At 38.3% G+C, this 15,126-nt stretch overlaps 1 long non-coding RNA gene across 1 annotated transcript in view; it reads left to right on the top strand.

The window, feature by feature from the left end:
- The window catches only part of LOC111753420 (uncharacterized), a 27,715-nt gene extending 12,589 nt beyond the window's left edge, over window positions 1–15,126 (top strand). The window contains exon 5 of the long non-coding RNA XR_002788207.2: window positions 7,771–15,126. This is a non-coding gene — a long non-coding RNA (uncharacterized LOC111753420). The remainder of the gene's footprint in view (window positions 1–7,770) is intronic.

The following is a 15,126-nucleotide window of genomic DNA, read 5'->3' as shown; positions in this document are numbered from 1 at the left end:
ATGGGTGTATTTGTATTTCAGAAAGATAAGACTTACATCAATTTTCTGTTTCCAAAGCTTCCTTTAACAAAGGAACAAAGATTTTCATTTAGTAGATTTTCAGGTGAAAGAAGCCACTGGGATCATTTCTGATAGTCCACAATCTCGTTTACCCTATTGGTTTTACAGAGTGAAATGGCCCAGTGTCTCCCTCCTAAACAATGATATAAATTTACCCAATGTCAAGGAACTCTAAAGAGGGTAGAAGAAAAAAATTTGTACATTTGCTCCCTGATACTAATATCTTTTTAGACAACAGGTATGAAACAGTTTTGTATCATTTTTCTCTGGGTGCTGAATATTAATGTTCCCACATCTAAAAAATACATAGTTTTATAAAAAGATTAAACAAGTCATTCTTGAAGTTCAATAGAAAATGACCTGTTTTGTATTTAAGTGGAGATAAGCTAATTCTGTGCAATTGTTTCAGGGCATCTATCTGACAAATATCTTTTAATAAGTGGCTTTGTTTACCTTGGGTATCATTTCAACCACAAATTTTGGGGAAAGTCAAAAGTCTACAGAATTTTAGCATTCAACAGAATTTAAACTGAGTAATTTTTATGTGTTAAATTACACGGGAACATTCTTTTTTTTTAAAGGCTCCTACTGTTGATCTCTTTTGGGGAGCTGAGGGTCTTTTGGGAAGGCAGATTGATGCTTCTTCGCCTGTTTCTGATGATGAACTGTGAGACTGGTTATGTTGATCTTATTTTTTTCTGGAAGAACATATTTTACAAATTGAACTCATTTCCCTTTCAAAAAAAAAATCTGCTTCTCTTGCAATAATAAAAACAAATATACCGGGGCTGGGGATTTAGCTGAGTGGCATAAGCCCCTGCCTTGCAAGCAGGCGGTCATGAGTTCGATCCCTGGTACCGATAAAAATAAATCAATTGCCACAAAAACAAATATACCATTATTAAAATAATACATACAAGACAGAAACCCTCTCAATGATAATTTTTACTTCCAGACATAAACAGGCTATTATTCTGAGCTTTTTTTTTTTTTTTGAGACATAGTCTCATTGTGTAATTCAGGATGGGCTTGAACTCAATTGTATTGTAGGCTGGCTTTAAACTCATAGCAATCCTCCTGCCTCAGCCTCCCAAGTGCTAGGATTACAGGCTTGCACCATCAAGCTTGTCAATAGGCCACTCTTTTTAGAATACTGAGATTTTGTGAATAGAAGAGTTGGCTGTCTTTAGCTATAGTACAGTTTTATACAACAGGGAAGCTTGGTACTTTTTCCAGCTCTGATTAGGGGATTTTGCACCCAAATATTACTCTAGGCAGGAGTGATTTGGGGAAAGATGATATTGCTGGTTACTAATAACAACTGCTAGCGCTTACAGAGTGTGTTATATGCCAAGGACCACCCCCCCACACACAATTTTACGTTATCTTTTTATTGAATGCTCATAAACTTATAAGCTGGACATCATTACTATTCCTATTTTCTAGACAGGGAAAACTGAGCTTTAGTGAGTTTAAGTAACTTTCTAAAATAGGAAAGCCAGAAGTTGAATCCAGCAAGTCTTTGCTGCTGTCTTAAAATATAGTGGGCTAGGAGGGCACTGGAGACTAGGAAAGCACTGTTGAGAATCTTCTGGCTACACTAGAACATTATCCGGAAACTCCTTCTAAAAGTGGCTCACCAGTTAAACATTCCTGGGTTCTAGGTTGCCCGCCTCTCCTTCTGGTGTTATTTTCCAGGTTTTTCTTGTCTCAAACAAGGAGTTGACCACAACAAGCAAAAAGTAGTGGGAAAGTTTATTTTAAAAAGTAACAGTGAAGAGTGGGAGAGAACTGGCTCTGCAGAGTGAGGTTGGGCCAAGTAAAAGAGGAAAAAGCAGGAGAAAGCAGGCCATTGTGAGGGAAGACAGACAGAAAACTCTTCTCAGGGTCTGTGTCCTTTCATACTGTTGAGATCTTGAGGAAACCCACAAAAACTCCTACACGGGGCGTCTAGAGGCGGTGCTGGAGCCCAAGCCTTAGGCTCAGGTCAGGTCTGGGCCGTCCTATTGAAATCTGAGTTCTCAGGTTCATGAGTGGGGCTTTAGGAACTGTGTTCTGAGATTCTGTAATTAACAGGCCACACCCTAATCTCCCGTGTCAGTATCAGTTAATACAACCCTTGTGAAAGCATTTCAAAAATACTCATATAAAAGCACTTAGTAGTATATACTTTCACCAAGTAATTCTACTTCTAAGGGTCATGTTTAAGGCATTTGTGAAGTGGCTTGACAATAATTAGGTACAAGAACATTTCCTGCATTATTATCTGCAAAACCATATAATGTAGGTTGGGTTAGAGGAGAAAAGCAGGCCGTTTCTTCCTCACACTCAGCTCCTAAGACTTTGGTGTAGGTTTGTTTCCCTCGTGCCAAAAAGTTGTGAGGTGGACACAACCAAAAATACCTTTTTAGTTGTTTCTGATTGTTTAGTTGGGTTTAATCACTTATTATCTGGTTTCCTGCACTACAGGGTATGTTCCATGAAGTCAGAAAATTTCTCCATTTTATATGTCACTGTATTCCCAGTATATGAGACTTGTTTGGTACATAGTACTGTAGTTACAAAGAACAGAATCTGAACAATTTGGTTTAATTATTTTATCTATTTTTATATTTTATATATTGGTTTATGTTTATTTTTATTGTATCAGGAATCTAACTCAGAACCTTGTGCTTGCTAGTTCAATGGTTTCAATTGGCTTTATTTTTTTTAGCCAGGCTACACTTCATTCCATAAAACAGAAGTATTCCAATGAGCTGAGTGGAAGAGTTTGGTTTTCTCAAAAGAAAAAAGAAAAGGGCTGAAGAAAGCAGAAACAGAAAACCTAAAAAGGCAGATTGGTCATTGCAGAATTACTTTGTAAGGAAATATATAAAACGATATGTAACTTTACTTAGTTAATTCTATCTATTTGAATTTATTTTAAGGAGCTAACTGTAGGTGAGAAATGATATGCATAATAAGGGCAGTCACCTTATTATTTATGGTAATAGAGAGCACAGCTAACTAACCACTAATGTTACATTATGCTAAGTCAAGTAAATGGATATTATGATATATAGATTAGTATGAAAAAAACTTATGAAATAGTGGAGAGTGGAGAAAATTAATTCTGCAACAGCATACATGGAATGATTACATTCTAATAAGGTTTGATCCAGTTCTGCTTGTATCTTTGCATATAGTAATGCATGAAAAGATATTTGACAAAATATTAACAGTGTGAGGAAGTGGGATTTGGGTGACATGAGCAAGATTTGGGGTGATTTCTCCTGACCTTTGTATATTCTTGTTTAATTTTAAAAACAAACTTCATGATGACTTGCTGGGAGTGTCATCTCTGTCTCTGTGGCCCTTGCTGTCCTGTATCTGTGGTATAATCTCAAGGTTCAAAGAAACTTCCAAAAGATAACCTGGAGGCATTAGTCTAAGAAGGGTGTAAAAAATAAATACATGAATTCACACTTTAAGCAAAGCCAGTAGAACTCTTCTGCAAGTGAAAAGTGCTTTTCAGAATTTATTCTATTGCACTCTATGTCAAAGTGACCATACTTCCTGTGGAAGGCTTATCTCACGGTGCCCACAGCAAGGGTCAAGGGTTGTAAGGCTTTGCAAGTTAGAACCCTATCTGATCTTGCAGACCAGATAGCAGGGGCCTTCGAACTGGTCTCCCTGCCCTCTTCTGCCCCTCGGTCCAATGCAGTGGGCTATAGCAGCATCCTGTGACTCTTTGGAGAGAGTCCAAGTTCAAAGCTGCAGTCTCAGTCTTCCACATGCACTTCTCAGCTTCTGTTTCCAACCCCATCCCAGCCGCTCTTTTCTTCACACTTCATCTGCCAGGTCTCACTGCTCTTCCTTAGTCCCTAATGCTTGTCTTTCTCTTTCTCTGAAATTCCTTGCTCTCCAGCTCTCTTTCACTTGAGGCCCATCTCACAGATGAGGTTTTCACCTACCCCTGGAGAAGCACCTCCTAGAAGTACCACAGTAGTATCTACTTACGCCAGCACAAATTCTTTTCTTCTTGGGAAATTGTTTTTCCGTTAGTTATGTATTGGGTGTGCCTGACTGGTAGTGTTTGAGGTCAGGAAATGTTTCTTATGCTTTCTGCATTATCCACAAGGCCTATTTATTTATTTGTTCAACAAATATTTATGTTTTTCTTTTGATACAGGAGTTGAATTCAGGACCTTTTGCTTGCCAGGCAGGTGTTGTGCCACTGAGCTATATCCTCAACCCAACAAATAGAAGAACTCTATGATTCCTCTCCCTTTGCAAGGCCACACTTTTTTTCTATTGAGCACCCCCATAATTCAATCATCTTCCAAAAGTCCTACCTCTGAACACCTAAGACTCTTGGGGGACATCTAGATCCAAGTTATAACAAATTTTTAAAAAATACCTAAGTTGGCATGGTGGTGTGCACCTGTAGGGCCAAGTGCTTGGGAGATTAAGAGAATTCTAGGCCACTTGAACAGCTCATAAAGATTTTGTCTAAAAAAAGATGGTCCATGCGGAGTGCCAGAGGTACATGAAGAGTTCCATTTAAACTCAGCACTAGACTTGATGTTTACAGGGTGTAAGTATGTGTGGTAGGGTAAAAAGGTATAGAAAACTATGAACTTTCAAAGTTAAAGACTGAGTGGGTTAGGATGCCTTTTTTTTAGGGGAAAAAAGGACAAAAGTCTCAGAGTATCTGTATAGCTTGTTGTCGGTTCAAAAGCTAGGTCCCTGTTCCTCACAGAACCTTGATATTGTCAAATGACCAAACCCATCAGCCCCCAGGGGTGCTTAGATTGTCATTCAACCAAAGGGGCATTTCCCTGTTGATCACTGTTAGTACAAGGGTGGACATGACCCTTAAAATAGCACTGTCACCCTGCATGCATGTTTCATGATTGGCCTGTTGTGGGAAGTACTCAGAAGAGTGGGGCAGCTGAGCATCAGACTGAAAAGGGAAGAAGCCCCAGGGAACTGGAAAGGAATGAGGGAGATCATAGAGACAGAGCCGCTCAGAAAATCCATCTCACAAAGTTACTTAGGAACCCATGGCTCACCCTTACCCGCACATGCACAGACCTAAACCTCAGCTGAATACCAGAGGTGGGGGCACACACATGGGATGGGCTTGAATAGATTTGCAAAACCTTTGAAAACTGAATTGTTATTAGCACCAAAAAAGCTGGTTAGAACTTTTGGCCTGAACCTAATTGGTTAGTTATTTGCTTAAAAAACGAAACAAAACAAAACACAATTCTCCACCGGATTTAAACAAGACCCAGAGCTCCATAACATGATTGGAATACAATCTAAAATTTCCCAACATGCAAAGAATCTGGAAAAATGTCAACTCACATGGGAAAGGATAAGCAACAAGTGACAACTTCCAGGTGACACCAAGTTTGGAATTGAAACTTTTTAAAAGCTATTATAGATTGTTCCAAGAAATAAGAGCAAGCAGTTTTGAAATAAGGAGAGAAACTCAGCAAAAAATAGAAGATTAAAATAAAGAACCAAATGGAAATTTTGGAACTGAAGAACATGATTATCAGAACACAAACCTCTCCAGATGAACTGAATAGTGGAATGGAAATAACAGAAAAATCAGTACATTTGAAAAGAGATAATTAGAAATGATCCAGCCTAAACAAAAGAGAAAGAGAGAGAGACAGAAAGAGAGAGACAGAGAGAGAGAGAGAGAGAGAGAGAGAGAGAGAGGCAGAAAAAGGCTGGGCAGGTGTGGGAAGAGCAGATGCCTTCCTTTCTTGTGGGGAAGAGGAACAGAGGGTTTAAAATGACATCATCCAGATAAAGAGGAGTGAAATTCACAAAAAATATTCAAAAGAACAGTGAATGAAAATTTCCCATATTTTGAAAATAAGCCCCAAATATGTAGAAACAAGGCAAAAAAAAAATCATAGAAGATAACCAAGGATTGCAAAGGTCTTGAGACACACAATTGTTCCTTAATTATTATAGGAAAAATCATTTTTTGTCTTCTTGAAACAGGGTCTATCTATGCAGTTCAGGCTAGCCTTAAGATTACCTTGTAGCCCAGGCTGATCTTGAACTTGCAAAGATTCTCTTGCCTAACCTTCCCTAATGCTGGGATTACAAGTGTATACTACCATGCCCAGCTCTATTATGAGAATTTTATCTCAAAGAATTTTATGTTTCTGAGTCTCAATTTCTTTAATTGCAAAATTAGTAGAATAATGTAAAAATAAGAATATGGGGAGGACTTGTGTGAAGTAACCCAAGAAAGCACTTAGGGCAACTCTAGCCTCATAGTAAGGGCTGAAAACATAGTTTTTTAAAAAGGAAAAGAGAGGGATCAGCCAAGATGTTAAGGATGATAAGCACGCTAAAGAGCCTACAGAGTTCTTTAAAGTGGAGATGATGATCATCTTGGAAGCAGAAGCCAGATTGTTTTGAATCGAGGAGTCATTAGGAGCAGCAGAAAGGGAGTCCATATAAATGTTTTTCAATGAAGTTTGGTGATGAGACTGTGAAACAAAAGGTTTACTTGAGAATGCAAAGCTGATGTGATATTTCTTATTTAAAATGGAGATTTGATCCCACTTGCTAAACTGAAGGGACAAAGCAGTAGAGAGGGAAGATTAGTGATTCAGGAGAAAATGGGATGGCTAACGGCATATGGCTTTGCAAAGGGCAGGAGTACCTGACCCTAATCCATAGGTGTTCTGATTGTCTTATTGTGGGATTTGTGGTGGTGGTGGTGTGTGTGTGTGTGAGATCTCATGTTAATTCAGTGACTTAACACAGAAATTAAAAGTCTAATTATAATCAAAGAGGATGCAAGACTTCTTTCTATAGTTTGCTGATTATGTGATTTCATGAACATGCAGAAAATGTACAAAATGATAATACCTGTAAGGTATATTGTTGTAAATAAAAGGTTTTGGGGGTAATTTTTTGTGGTTTGGTTAAAAATTTTTGTAATTTTAAAAAATTATGATATAAAAATAAAATATAAAACATGAAGGATAATTTTAAAGATCAAATTTGTAGAACGATTCTAACTAAAATATTCTCAATCTGGCTTCCTGGAAACCTAGACTGACTTCTGTGGACACAATTTATATGCTTGAAAGAGCCAGAAATATTTCTGTGTCAACCGCATTAATGATTATTCCTTTCTTTTTTCTTTCTGTCTTTCTTTCTTTGTCTCTTTCTTTCTTCCTTTCTTTCTTTCTTTCTTTCTTTCTTCCTTCCTTCCTTCCTTCCTTCCTTCCTTTTTTTTGTTGGGGGAATCAAACTCATGACCTTGCACTCACCAGGCTAGCACTTAAGCCACTGAGCTACATTCCTGACCTCATTAATGATCATTTCTTAATATTCAACATGAATGAAAAACTTTATTCAGATTAGCTGCTGAGCTGGGCATGGTGGTGCACCCCCATAATGCTAGCACTTGGGAGGCTGGGACAGGAATAATGCTGTGAGTTTGAGGCCTGCATGGCTACATAGTGAGTTCAAGGCCAGCCTGAACTGCACAAGGAGACCCTGTCTCAAAACTAACAAACAAAAAAATTAGTTGCCGATTTAAAGTATTTATTTTTTTCAGTCTTTAAAATTTATAATAGTTGCCGAGAAACTAACAGTTCTTTCATCCTTTTATAGATAATTGTGATATTGAAATTTATTGTAATATTTCAAATAAAGCTTTTTAAAAAATCTTTTTCACCTTAGGTCCTTTGCAGGAGTGAGGAAGGACTAACCCGAAGGAAAGTCATGGGTTACTGGAGCTGTCATCTTGCAAAGAGCCTGACTGTCACTAAAAAAAAGATCATCCATCAGCCACAAAGCAAATCTGCTCAGTTGGGTTCGGGACAAGGGTTCCTAGCTGCCAGTAGGCCAAGCAGCTGCCCTGAGCCCCTAACCAACTGCCCTTGGGCTGCGATCTGGGATGCTCAGGCTGCTGCACCTGGAAGTCATGGAGCAGTTTCCCAGGCTGGTGCCAGACTGCACAGAGACACGCTCTGCTCTGGGGCTGAAGGAGCCGTCCTGCCAGGGCAGTGCCTTTTTGGCTCTGTTTATTATGGAGCCACGAAACAGAGAGTGCTGCAGTGGCTATCATTTCTGATGGTGACCATCCAGATCTAAACCCTCTGCTTAGGGGTCAAGGGTCTCCCAAGCCTCTCCCAGGGACCATGAGGATAGGGGAGCAGATACCAGTGGTACCCCAAGTGCATCTTCATTCCACACCAGTGGACTCACACAGCACAGTTGTTGGAAACAAAACCCTGGGGATTATATGAAAGTATTGGTGTTAATTAATGGCTTAATATGTGAAAGATACACATGCAAATATAATTATTTAAAAATTACTGGATTTTTGAAATATTAATTCATGCCCAGTGAGGAAGCATAATGAAAAATATTATTACATTCCCAATACCAACAACAGCGGTGAAACAGCTAAAAATAATATGACAAATCTGAAAGAAGGCTGGGATTGTACCTTAGTCAGTGGTAGAGCGCTTGTCTAGCGTGTGCAAGACCCTGAGTCTGATTGCTAATACTGCAAAGAGAAAAAAAGATTATATGAACACATGACAAGGTTTTATTGTAAGATATAAAAGAAGACTTCAGTAGAGCCATTCTATCCTTGTAGATGGAAGAATTGAATATATTAAAGCTGTCAAGTCTACCAAGCTCCCTTATGATATAACTCCCAATAAAAATACTAGTGGTTTTTTAAAAAAAAAAAATGTAACAAAATCATTCTAAAATACATGTGAAGAATAAATAGGCAAATGTAAATAATATATATGAGGGGAATAGAACTAGTGGCTGAGAGGGATTAGCTTTCCCAGAAAGTAAAGCACAACAGAAAATAATAGCTTTATTAACTGTTTTCCTTTCTGGAATAACTTAAAACAGAATACACAGACCAGAAGCATCCCGTGGAGTGTGTAAGGTGATAATGATAAAGATAGCATCACGGAACTGGAAGGAGAAGAAAGATTCTCCACTGAGTGGTGGTGGGCGGGATGCGTTAGTGCAGGGGATACAGAACTGTTTTGCTGAGTGTGTTTCTATGTGCAAAGCTTTCAAAAAGAGTCATACTTTGAATGCCTCTCCTAAGCCTTTTTTCCCCTCCTCGCTGGATCAGAAAGAGAGAAATTAATGAGCTTAGAAGAAAGTATGTGGCTCAGGCCTCTTCTCTCTCTCTGGAATCTGTCTGCCTGCACAGTGTGTGTGTACTGGTCAGCCCTCTGCTTGTTGTTGCCTTTGGAGATTTGCAGGGCTCCAGCATGGCTGGGGATTGATTGCATACACAGAAATCTGGGGGTAAGATGTATTGGCTAACTATTATATATAACTAAAATTACATGTTTTAAGCTGCTTTAATTTAAAAGAAGGAAGACAATTGCTATCTATGTTTACCCTATTTACCTTTCAGTTTTGGGGACTGAACCCATAGCCTCACATTTGCTAAGCCCACAATTTACCACTCAGCTACATTGTCAGCCCCTAAACTTATTCATTGGTTTCTAATTCATGAAGCATGTTATTTGTTGGTCTACTAAAACTATGAAAATGGTGTAATTGGTTGGCTGGTTGGGGATAACTTATATAGTAACACATATGAATAAGTGAAAAATAATCTTTACAAATCTTAAACTATGAAAAAAGAAAAACTCAGAGGCAATACTAAGTTTCTAGATCAGGAAAGACTCTGTAAAACAAAGAGAAAGATACCCTAATCGAAGCTACATAGTTTCACAAAGACAGAGTGAAATGACAATTTTTCCAGCAAAAGTTATGTAAAATTACTGTGTGAAATGTATCAACAACACAAACAATGTAGTTAAGAAAATACATACTTTCACAAAAAGAAAGGTACAAATATGTGAAAAATAGTACATAGAGAAGCAATCAAAGGAATACAATTAAAATAAAGTACATTCTATAAAGTTAAAAACGTATCAACTAAGGGTACCTAATCCGAGTGTGGGTAAAATGAAATGGTCACTGTGACTGACAGAAACATATGTCAGTACAACCTTTCTGAAAATTAATTTGATAAAATTTATTGTAATTCATCAAACATTTGTACCTTTTGACCCCAATAAATTTAAGAATCCACCCTAAGGAATTTTCAGAAATGTAAAGGAAGGGTTATGTTGTAAAGTTTTTGTTTATTAAAATAAAGGCAAAGATATATGTATGTCCAACATTAGTAAAGGTTAAGTACATTGTCATATAATAAAACATGGAGTCATTAAGTTTACAAAGTGCTTGTTAAACTTATCTGAGAGCATGAAGAAAAGAAATAAAACTTGGAACTCCTTTGTTTTAGAAATTCCTTAAGACAGCTTATGAGTGTATTTAAAATTCAGCAAGATTGCTTAAATTTGAAGTAGATGAGGAGAACAGCCCATCAAAGAAAGGACAAAATAGCTTCAAAGAAACCATTGGAAAAACTTAAATAAATTGCCAGAGTCTGAATTTTGGTTTTGCGTGAGATAAAAATCTGATTTAGGCAAATCCAAAAAGGAATTGGTTGGGAAGGTGACAGGAGATAGACACAAGGACTGGTAGGCAAGACTAGACCAAATGAGACAATTTTGTCCTGGGTCCATTGTCACCAGAGGGGGGAATTCCTGAGCTTGGAATTCAAGAGATGCACAGCACCATTGTTGTCTTAAACTGTCTCCCTTTCCTCAGTAATCTATTTCTAAAGTTTTCGATGATACACATCTGCATAGGTACAGTGCTTGTGCTCTCTGCTTTGATTTTACAGCAAGTGTTGGACAACATAGTAAAAGTTAGGAGTGATAAAAAATGAATCGAGTGACTTTATACCATCCCAGATGACATACATAGGAAAAAAAGAGGGTAGAAGAAGGCACCGAATTACCTACTGTGACTGGTGTAGTGGGATACACGACAACTTAGTTTTTGGTTACTTATGGACAAAGGATTCAAACACAGCTAACGTGTGTAAAGCTGCAAAGGTATGAAAATATACTCAGGATCACTAATGACCAAAGAAATGACAAATAAAACTTTAAGAATGTGTCTTTTTGTTTAGTAGGCAGACAACTTCTAATAATGGTTTATAATGTAGAACTAAAAAATAATGGTATCAAAGAAATCATCAATGAAATTGTTTGACAAAATTTCCTAGAAATAAGGGAAACTGAGAGTTCATTGAGTAGCCATCAGCGTAGATGAAAATAGATTCCCATCAGCTCATGATCTCAGGCAATTTCACAGCACAGGACAAAGAAAAGACACCACAAGAGCATGTGCTGCAGAAGTGAGCGCGAGATCCTGCCTGTGTCAGGGAGAAAGAGAAGATGCATCAGGGACTCTGGGCAGCTCGGCAGCAAACTGAAAGCTCGAAGATAGCAGAGGAATAGCCTCAAAACTATCAGAAGGAAACTGATTTCCAGGCTTTAATTTTATACCAACAAAATCAGCTATCAATTGAGATTAAGATAGACGTTTTAAGAGTTCACAAATTTAATTCTGATTTGTTTTCTCTCCCTTCTTCCTGCCCTCTCTCATTCCTTCCCTTCTCCCCTTTCCCCTCCTTCTCCTTCTCCTTTCTTTTCTCCTGGGTATTGAATCCAGAGCCTTTTCCACGCTAAGAACACTCTGCCACCCTGTGCCATCCCACCTTGATTCTTTTTTTTCCTCAGGAGGGCTATTGAAGGATGTGTGCCTCAAAAACTACGGAGTAAAGCAAGAAAGAAGAGAGCTAGAAAATGAATCAGGGAAAGATACTACAGTGATGTTACAGAAAGACCCTACAAGATAAGTCAGCTCATATTAGAACAGGTCAGAAACCTCTGAAAGAAAATGCTGGGGCTGGGGATTTAGCTCAGCGGCATAAGCACCTGCCTTACAAGCAGGCGGTCGTGAGTTCGATCCCTGGTACCGATAAAAATGAAAAAGACAAAAAAAAAAAAAAAAAAAAAAAGAAAGAAAAAGAAAATGCTTCATGCTTCAACAATATAATTTTATAAATCTTTGAGCTTCCAAACATCTTGAGAAGAATTTAGATGACTCTTGAAGTTGGATCAGTAAGTGGTAAGTGTGTTGAAAAGTAAGCAGTAAGTATTAACACAAAGGGGAAACACAAAGTTGTGCAGAAAAAGGAATATAAATCATAGCATAACTTCTGACTCAGTTCTGAATAATGTCTAAAAAGTCATCAGGATGTAAATACTGAATATTTCTAACCAAAATTACTCTATGATGATTGAGAAGATAGGGTACTGGAAAGGACCGTGTGTAGGGTAGAGAAGAAAGTCCAATCTTTTTTTGTTCATGGATGGAAATTTAATGTCTAAGCCAGTGGCCTCTTCTGGTTTTGGACTCTGTTGTGCTTGGATGAGGAGTTACTAGAGGAGCTAAGAGCCTGACGGTGAGGGTGACACACTGAGAACAGCTGATGAAAGCAGAGTTAAGGTCCTTGATGATTTACTACTGGATTAACCAAGCTCAGGACTGGTCCAGCTCCAGGCCACGTGGTGGGAAGACCTCAGTGACAACACTGTGAACACCTGTGGTTTCTACCTTCAAGTGCTTTGCACACCAACTTCCCTAAGTTGGTGTATCATCTGAGCAAGGCATGCAAAACTCTAGAAGCAAAGTGAACGTTAATGATAAGGTACACAATTATTAAGCACTGACAATGTACCATGTCTTTTAGGCTATCTGAAGACTTTCAAACTACGTGTTACTGCCTATGTGTTGTAATTTCCCCCCCAAAAAACAAGGCCCCATCATGAAAAATGGGGCAAGACCCCCGAGATGATAAATGGGGCAAGATGACGTCTTTTTTTTTTTCTTTTTCCTGGTACCGGGGATCAAACTCACGACTGCCTGCTTGCAATGCAGGCACTTATGCCGCTGAGCTAAATCCCCAGTCCCCGATGATGTCTTTTTTTAAAAGAAGCGCTTTTATTTTAGCTGGTCCAGCAATACAGTGCAGATGGAATTTGCAAAGCTGTGCAACTGAATTAGAATTTTGATTGATTTTTATAGTTCATTTATGATTAGCTCATTGATCATTAAGTACATAGTGATGAGAAACAGAAATAAGGTGGGCCTTTGTTCCCCTTTTCTTGAAGTCAGAGGCATTTCACGGTGGGTGGTTAGCCAATTCATAGCCCTTGGTGTGCCAATTCCAGGAACATTTGTCTCTCATAAAGGGAACAATGGTTGACACAGCATCATTTGTCTCTTACAAGGGGAACAAAATTTTGTTGACACAGCAAACAGGTTACTAAGGTGTGTGTGTGGGGGGGACGATGCATACAGAACCGCGTGACAACACAGTCAGTTACTTTATAACAAATTTATAACAATGTGGTTAGTGCTCCAGGTACATGGTTACTAGGGTGATCAGCATAGAGCATAACGCTATGGTTTTGAATTTTTGCATTCACAGAACTACTGAAAGAAAAGGTGATTTTACTGAAAATAGCTCCTCTTGTTTGTGGTGTTGGGGGTTGAACCCACATCCTTCACTGAGTTATATGGCTAGCCCAGTTTTAATTTTTGTTTTTGAGACGGGTCTCGCTGAATCTCTGAATCATCTAGGCTAGGCTTGAATTTGTGATTTTCTTGTCTCAGCCTTCCAAAGTGTTGGAATTACCGTGCCGTACTACCTGGTAGAAGTTTATACTTTAAAAAAACAGTTTTGTGATGTGAAAAGTTAGCATTCAACAGAAGCATATTATGATCTGCCAGTTACTTCAGAAATACTAAAGAAATGAGTAAAGCCATATAAATTTTTATGAAGACTTTGAAGTAGGTACAATGGCAAAACACACAAAAAATTGTGCTTAACCTCATAGGAGAAAATGCAATAACAATGCAGAGAGGTAGGGTTAAAATATATTGAAACTTAACTTTAAAATAAATGCGTTATGATCAAAAAGTATTGAAACTAATTTTATAGATATGTTTGCTGCTATTGGTGAAGATTCAAAAAAGCTCACTCAATCTCTAATCCTTTTCATAAGAATTTAAAAAGGAACTCACTTGCAATCTAATATACAATAGGCACTATACTTGCATTGTTTAAGGAGGTTCATTGTTTAATGGGGTAATATTACTTTCCGCATTTATCTTAAATCAAGTACCTTATACATGTAAGATTTGAATCCAAATAAGCAAATGAATACTTGAGTGTTTTGGAATAGATTTTTATATTAAATATTTCAGTGTAGGTGTGTTAGTGTGGGCGAGCCTTTTCTGATTATGGGCGCACATATTCCAGAGACCCAGAACTTTGCATTCTTCAGAGCCCTATTATCTGTCCTTATGCACAGATGTAGTTGCCCCTAGAATGGATGTGCTATGTAAATACTGTCTTCATTATTGTTTTGGGATTTTAAGGTATTCTGTCTGGAGCATTTCCATGTATTCTTCACGTCATGAAGCCTGGTTTTGAAGCATGTACCCAGAGACCAAGGAGCGTACCTATCTTCCATGCTTCTTATGATCTTCCATGAGCTTGGCTAATCATTCATATGACCTCTGGGTAAGAAAGCCTTACCAGAGTGGTAAGGAGTGAGCAGGAGGAAGAAATGTTCACACTGCACTCAGGTGTGGAGCCTGAAAATTGTCGGAGCCAAGTACACAGGGCAAGGCCTCTCCATACTGAACACAGAGACTTGCAGTCTAGATTCTGTTGGTACAGTCACAGTTTACCCACCACCTTCCAAAGATATTTTATTTGCTTGTCAAGGAATTGGTGCAAAGTAGCCTGTGAACAATATCCAGCATGTTTCTGATCAACCCCCAAATGGGACTGGAAAGCATCATACAAGATTGGGCTGTCTATAAGTGATATGTGAGAACACCAGCATAGAAAGCTTTTATGTCCATTTCAGTTATTTGATCTCTGCCAGTTAAGATGTGTATCCTCCCTGCCCTGACATCTGAAGTGAAATAAACTATCTCCATCCCTTGGGGAAATGGACATGTCAAAGGAACATGGAGACTAGAAGTGGAGAAATGTTAACATAATAACAAATAATTAAAAATGCAATTTAATAAACCAGAGCCATGAATTCA

This window comes from Cavia porcellus, unplaced genomic scaffold (assembly GCF_034190915.1).
Source record: "Cavia porcellus strain 051 isolate PalLab524CR breed Dunkin Hartley unplaced genomic scaffold, mCavPor4.1 scaffold_5, whole genome shotgun sequence".
In the NCBI taxonomy this organism is placed as follows: domain Eukaryota; kingdom Metazoa; phylum Chordata; class Mammalia; order Rodentia; family Caviidae; genus Cavia; species Cavia porcellus.
The sequence above is the reverse complement of the archived record's forward strand: the minus strand, read 5'-3'. Positions and strand labels throughout refer to the sequence as shown.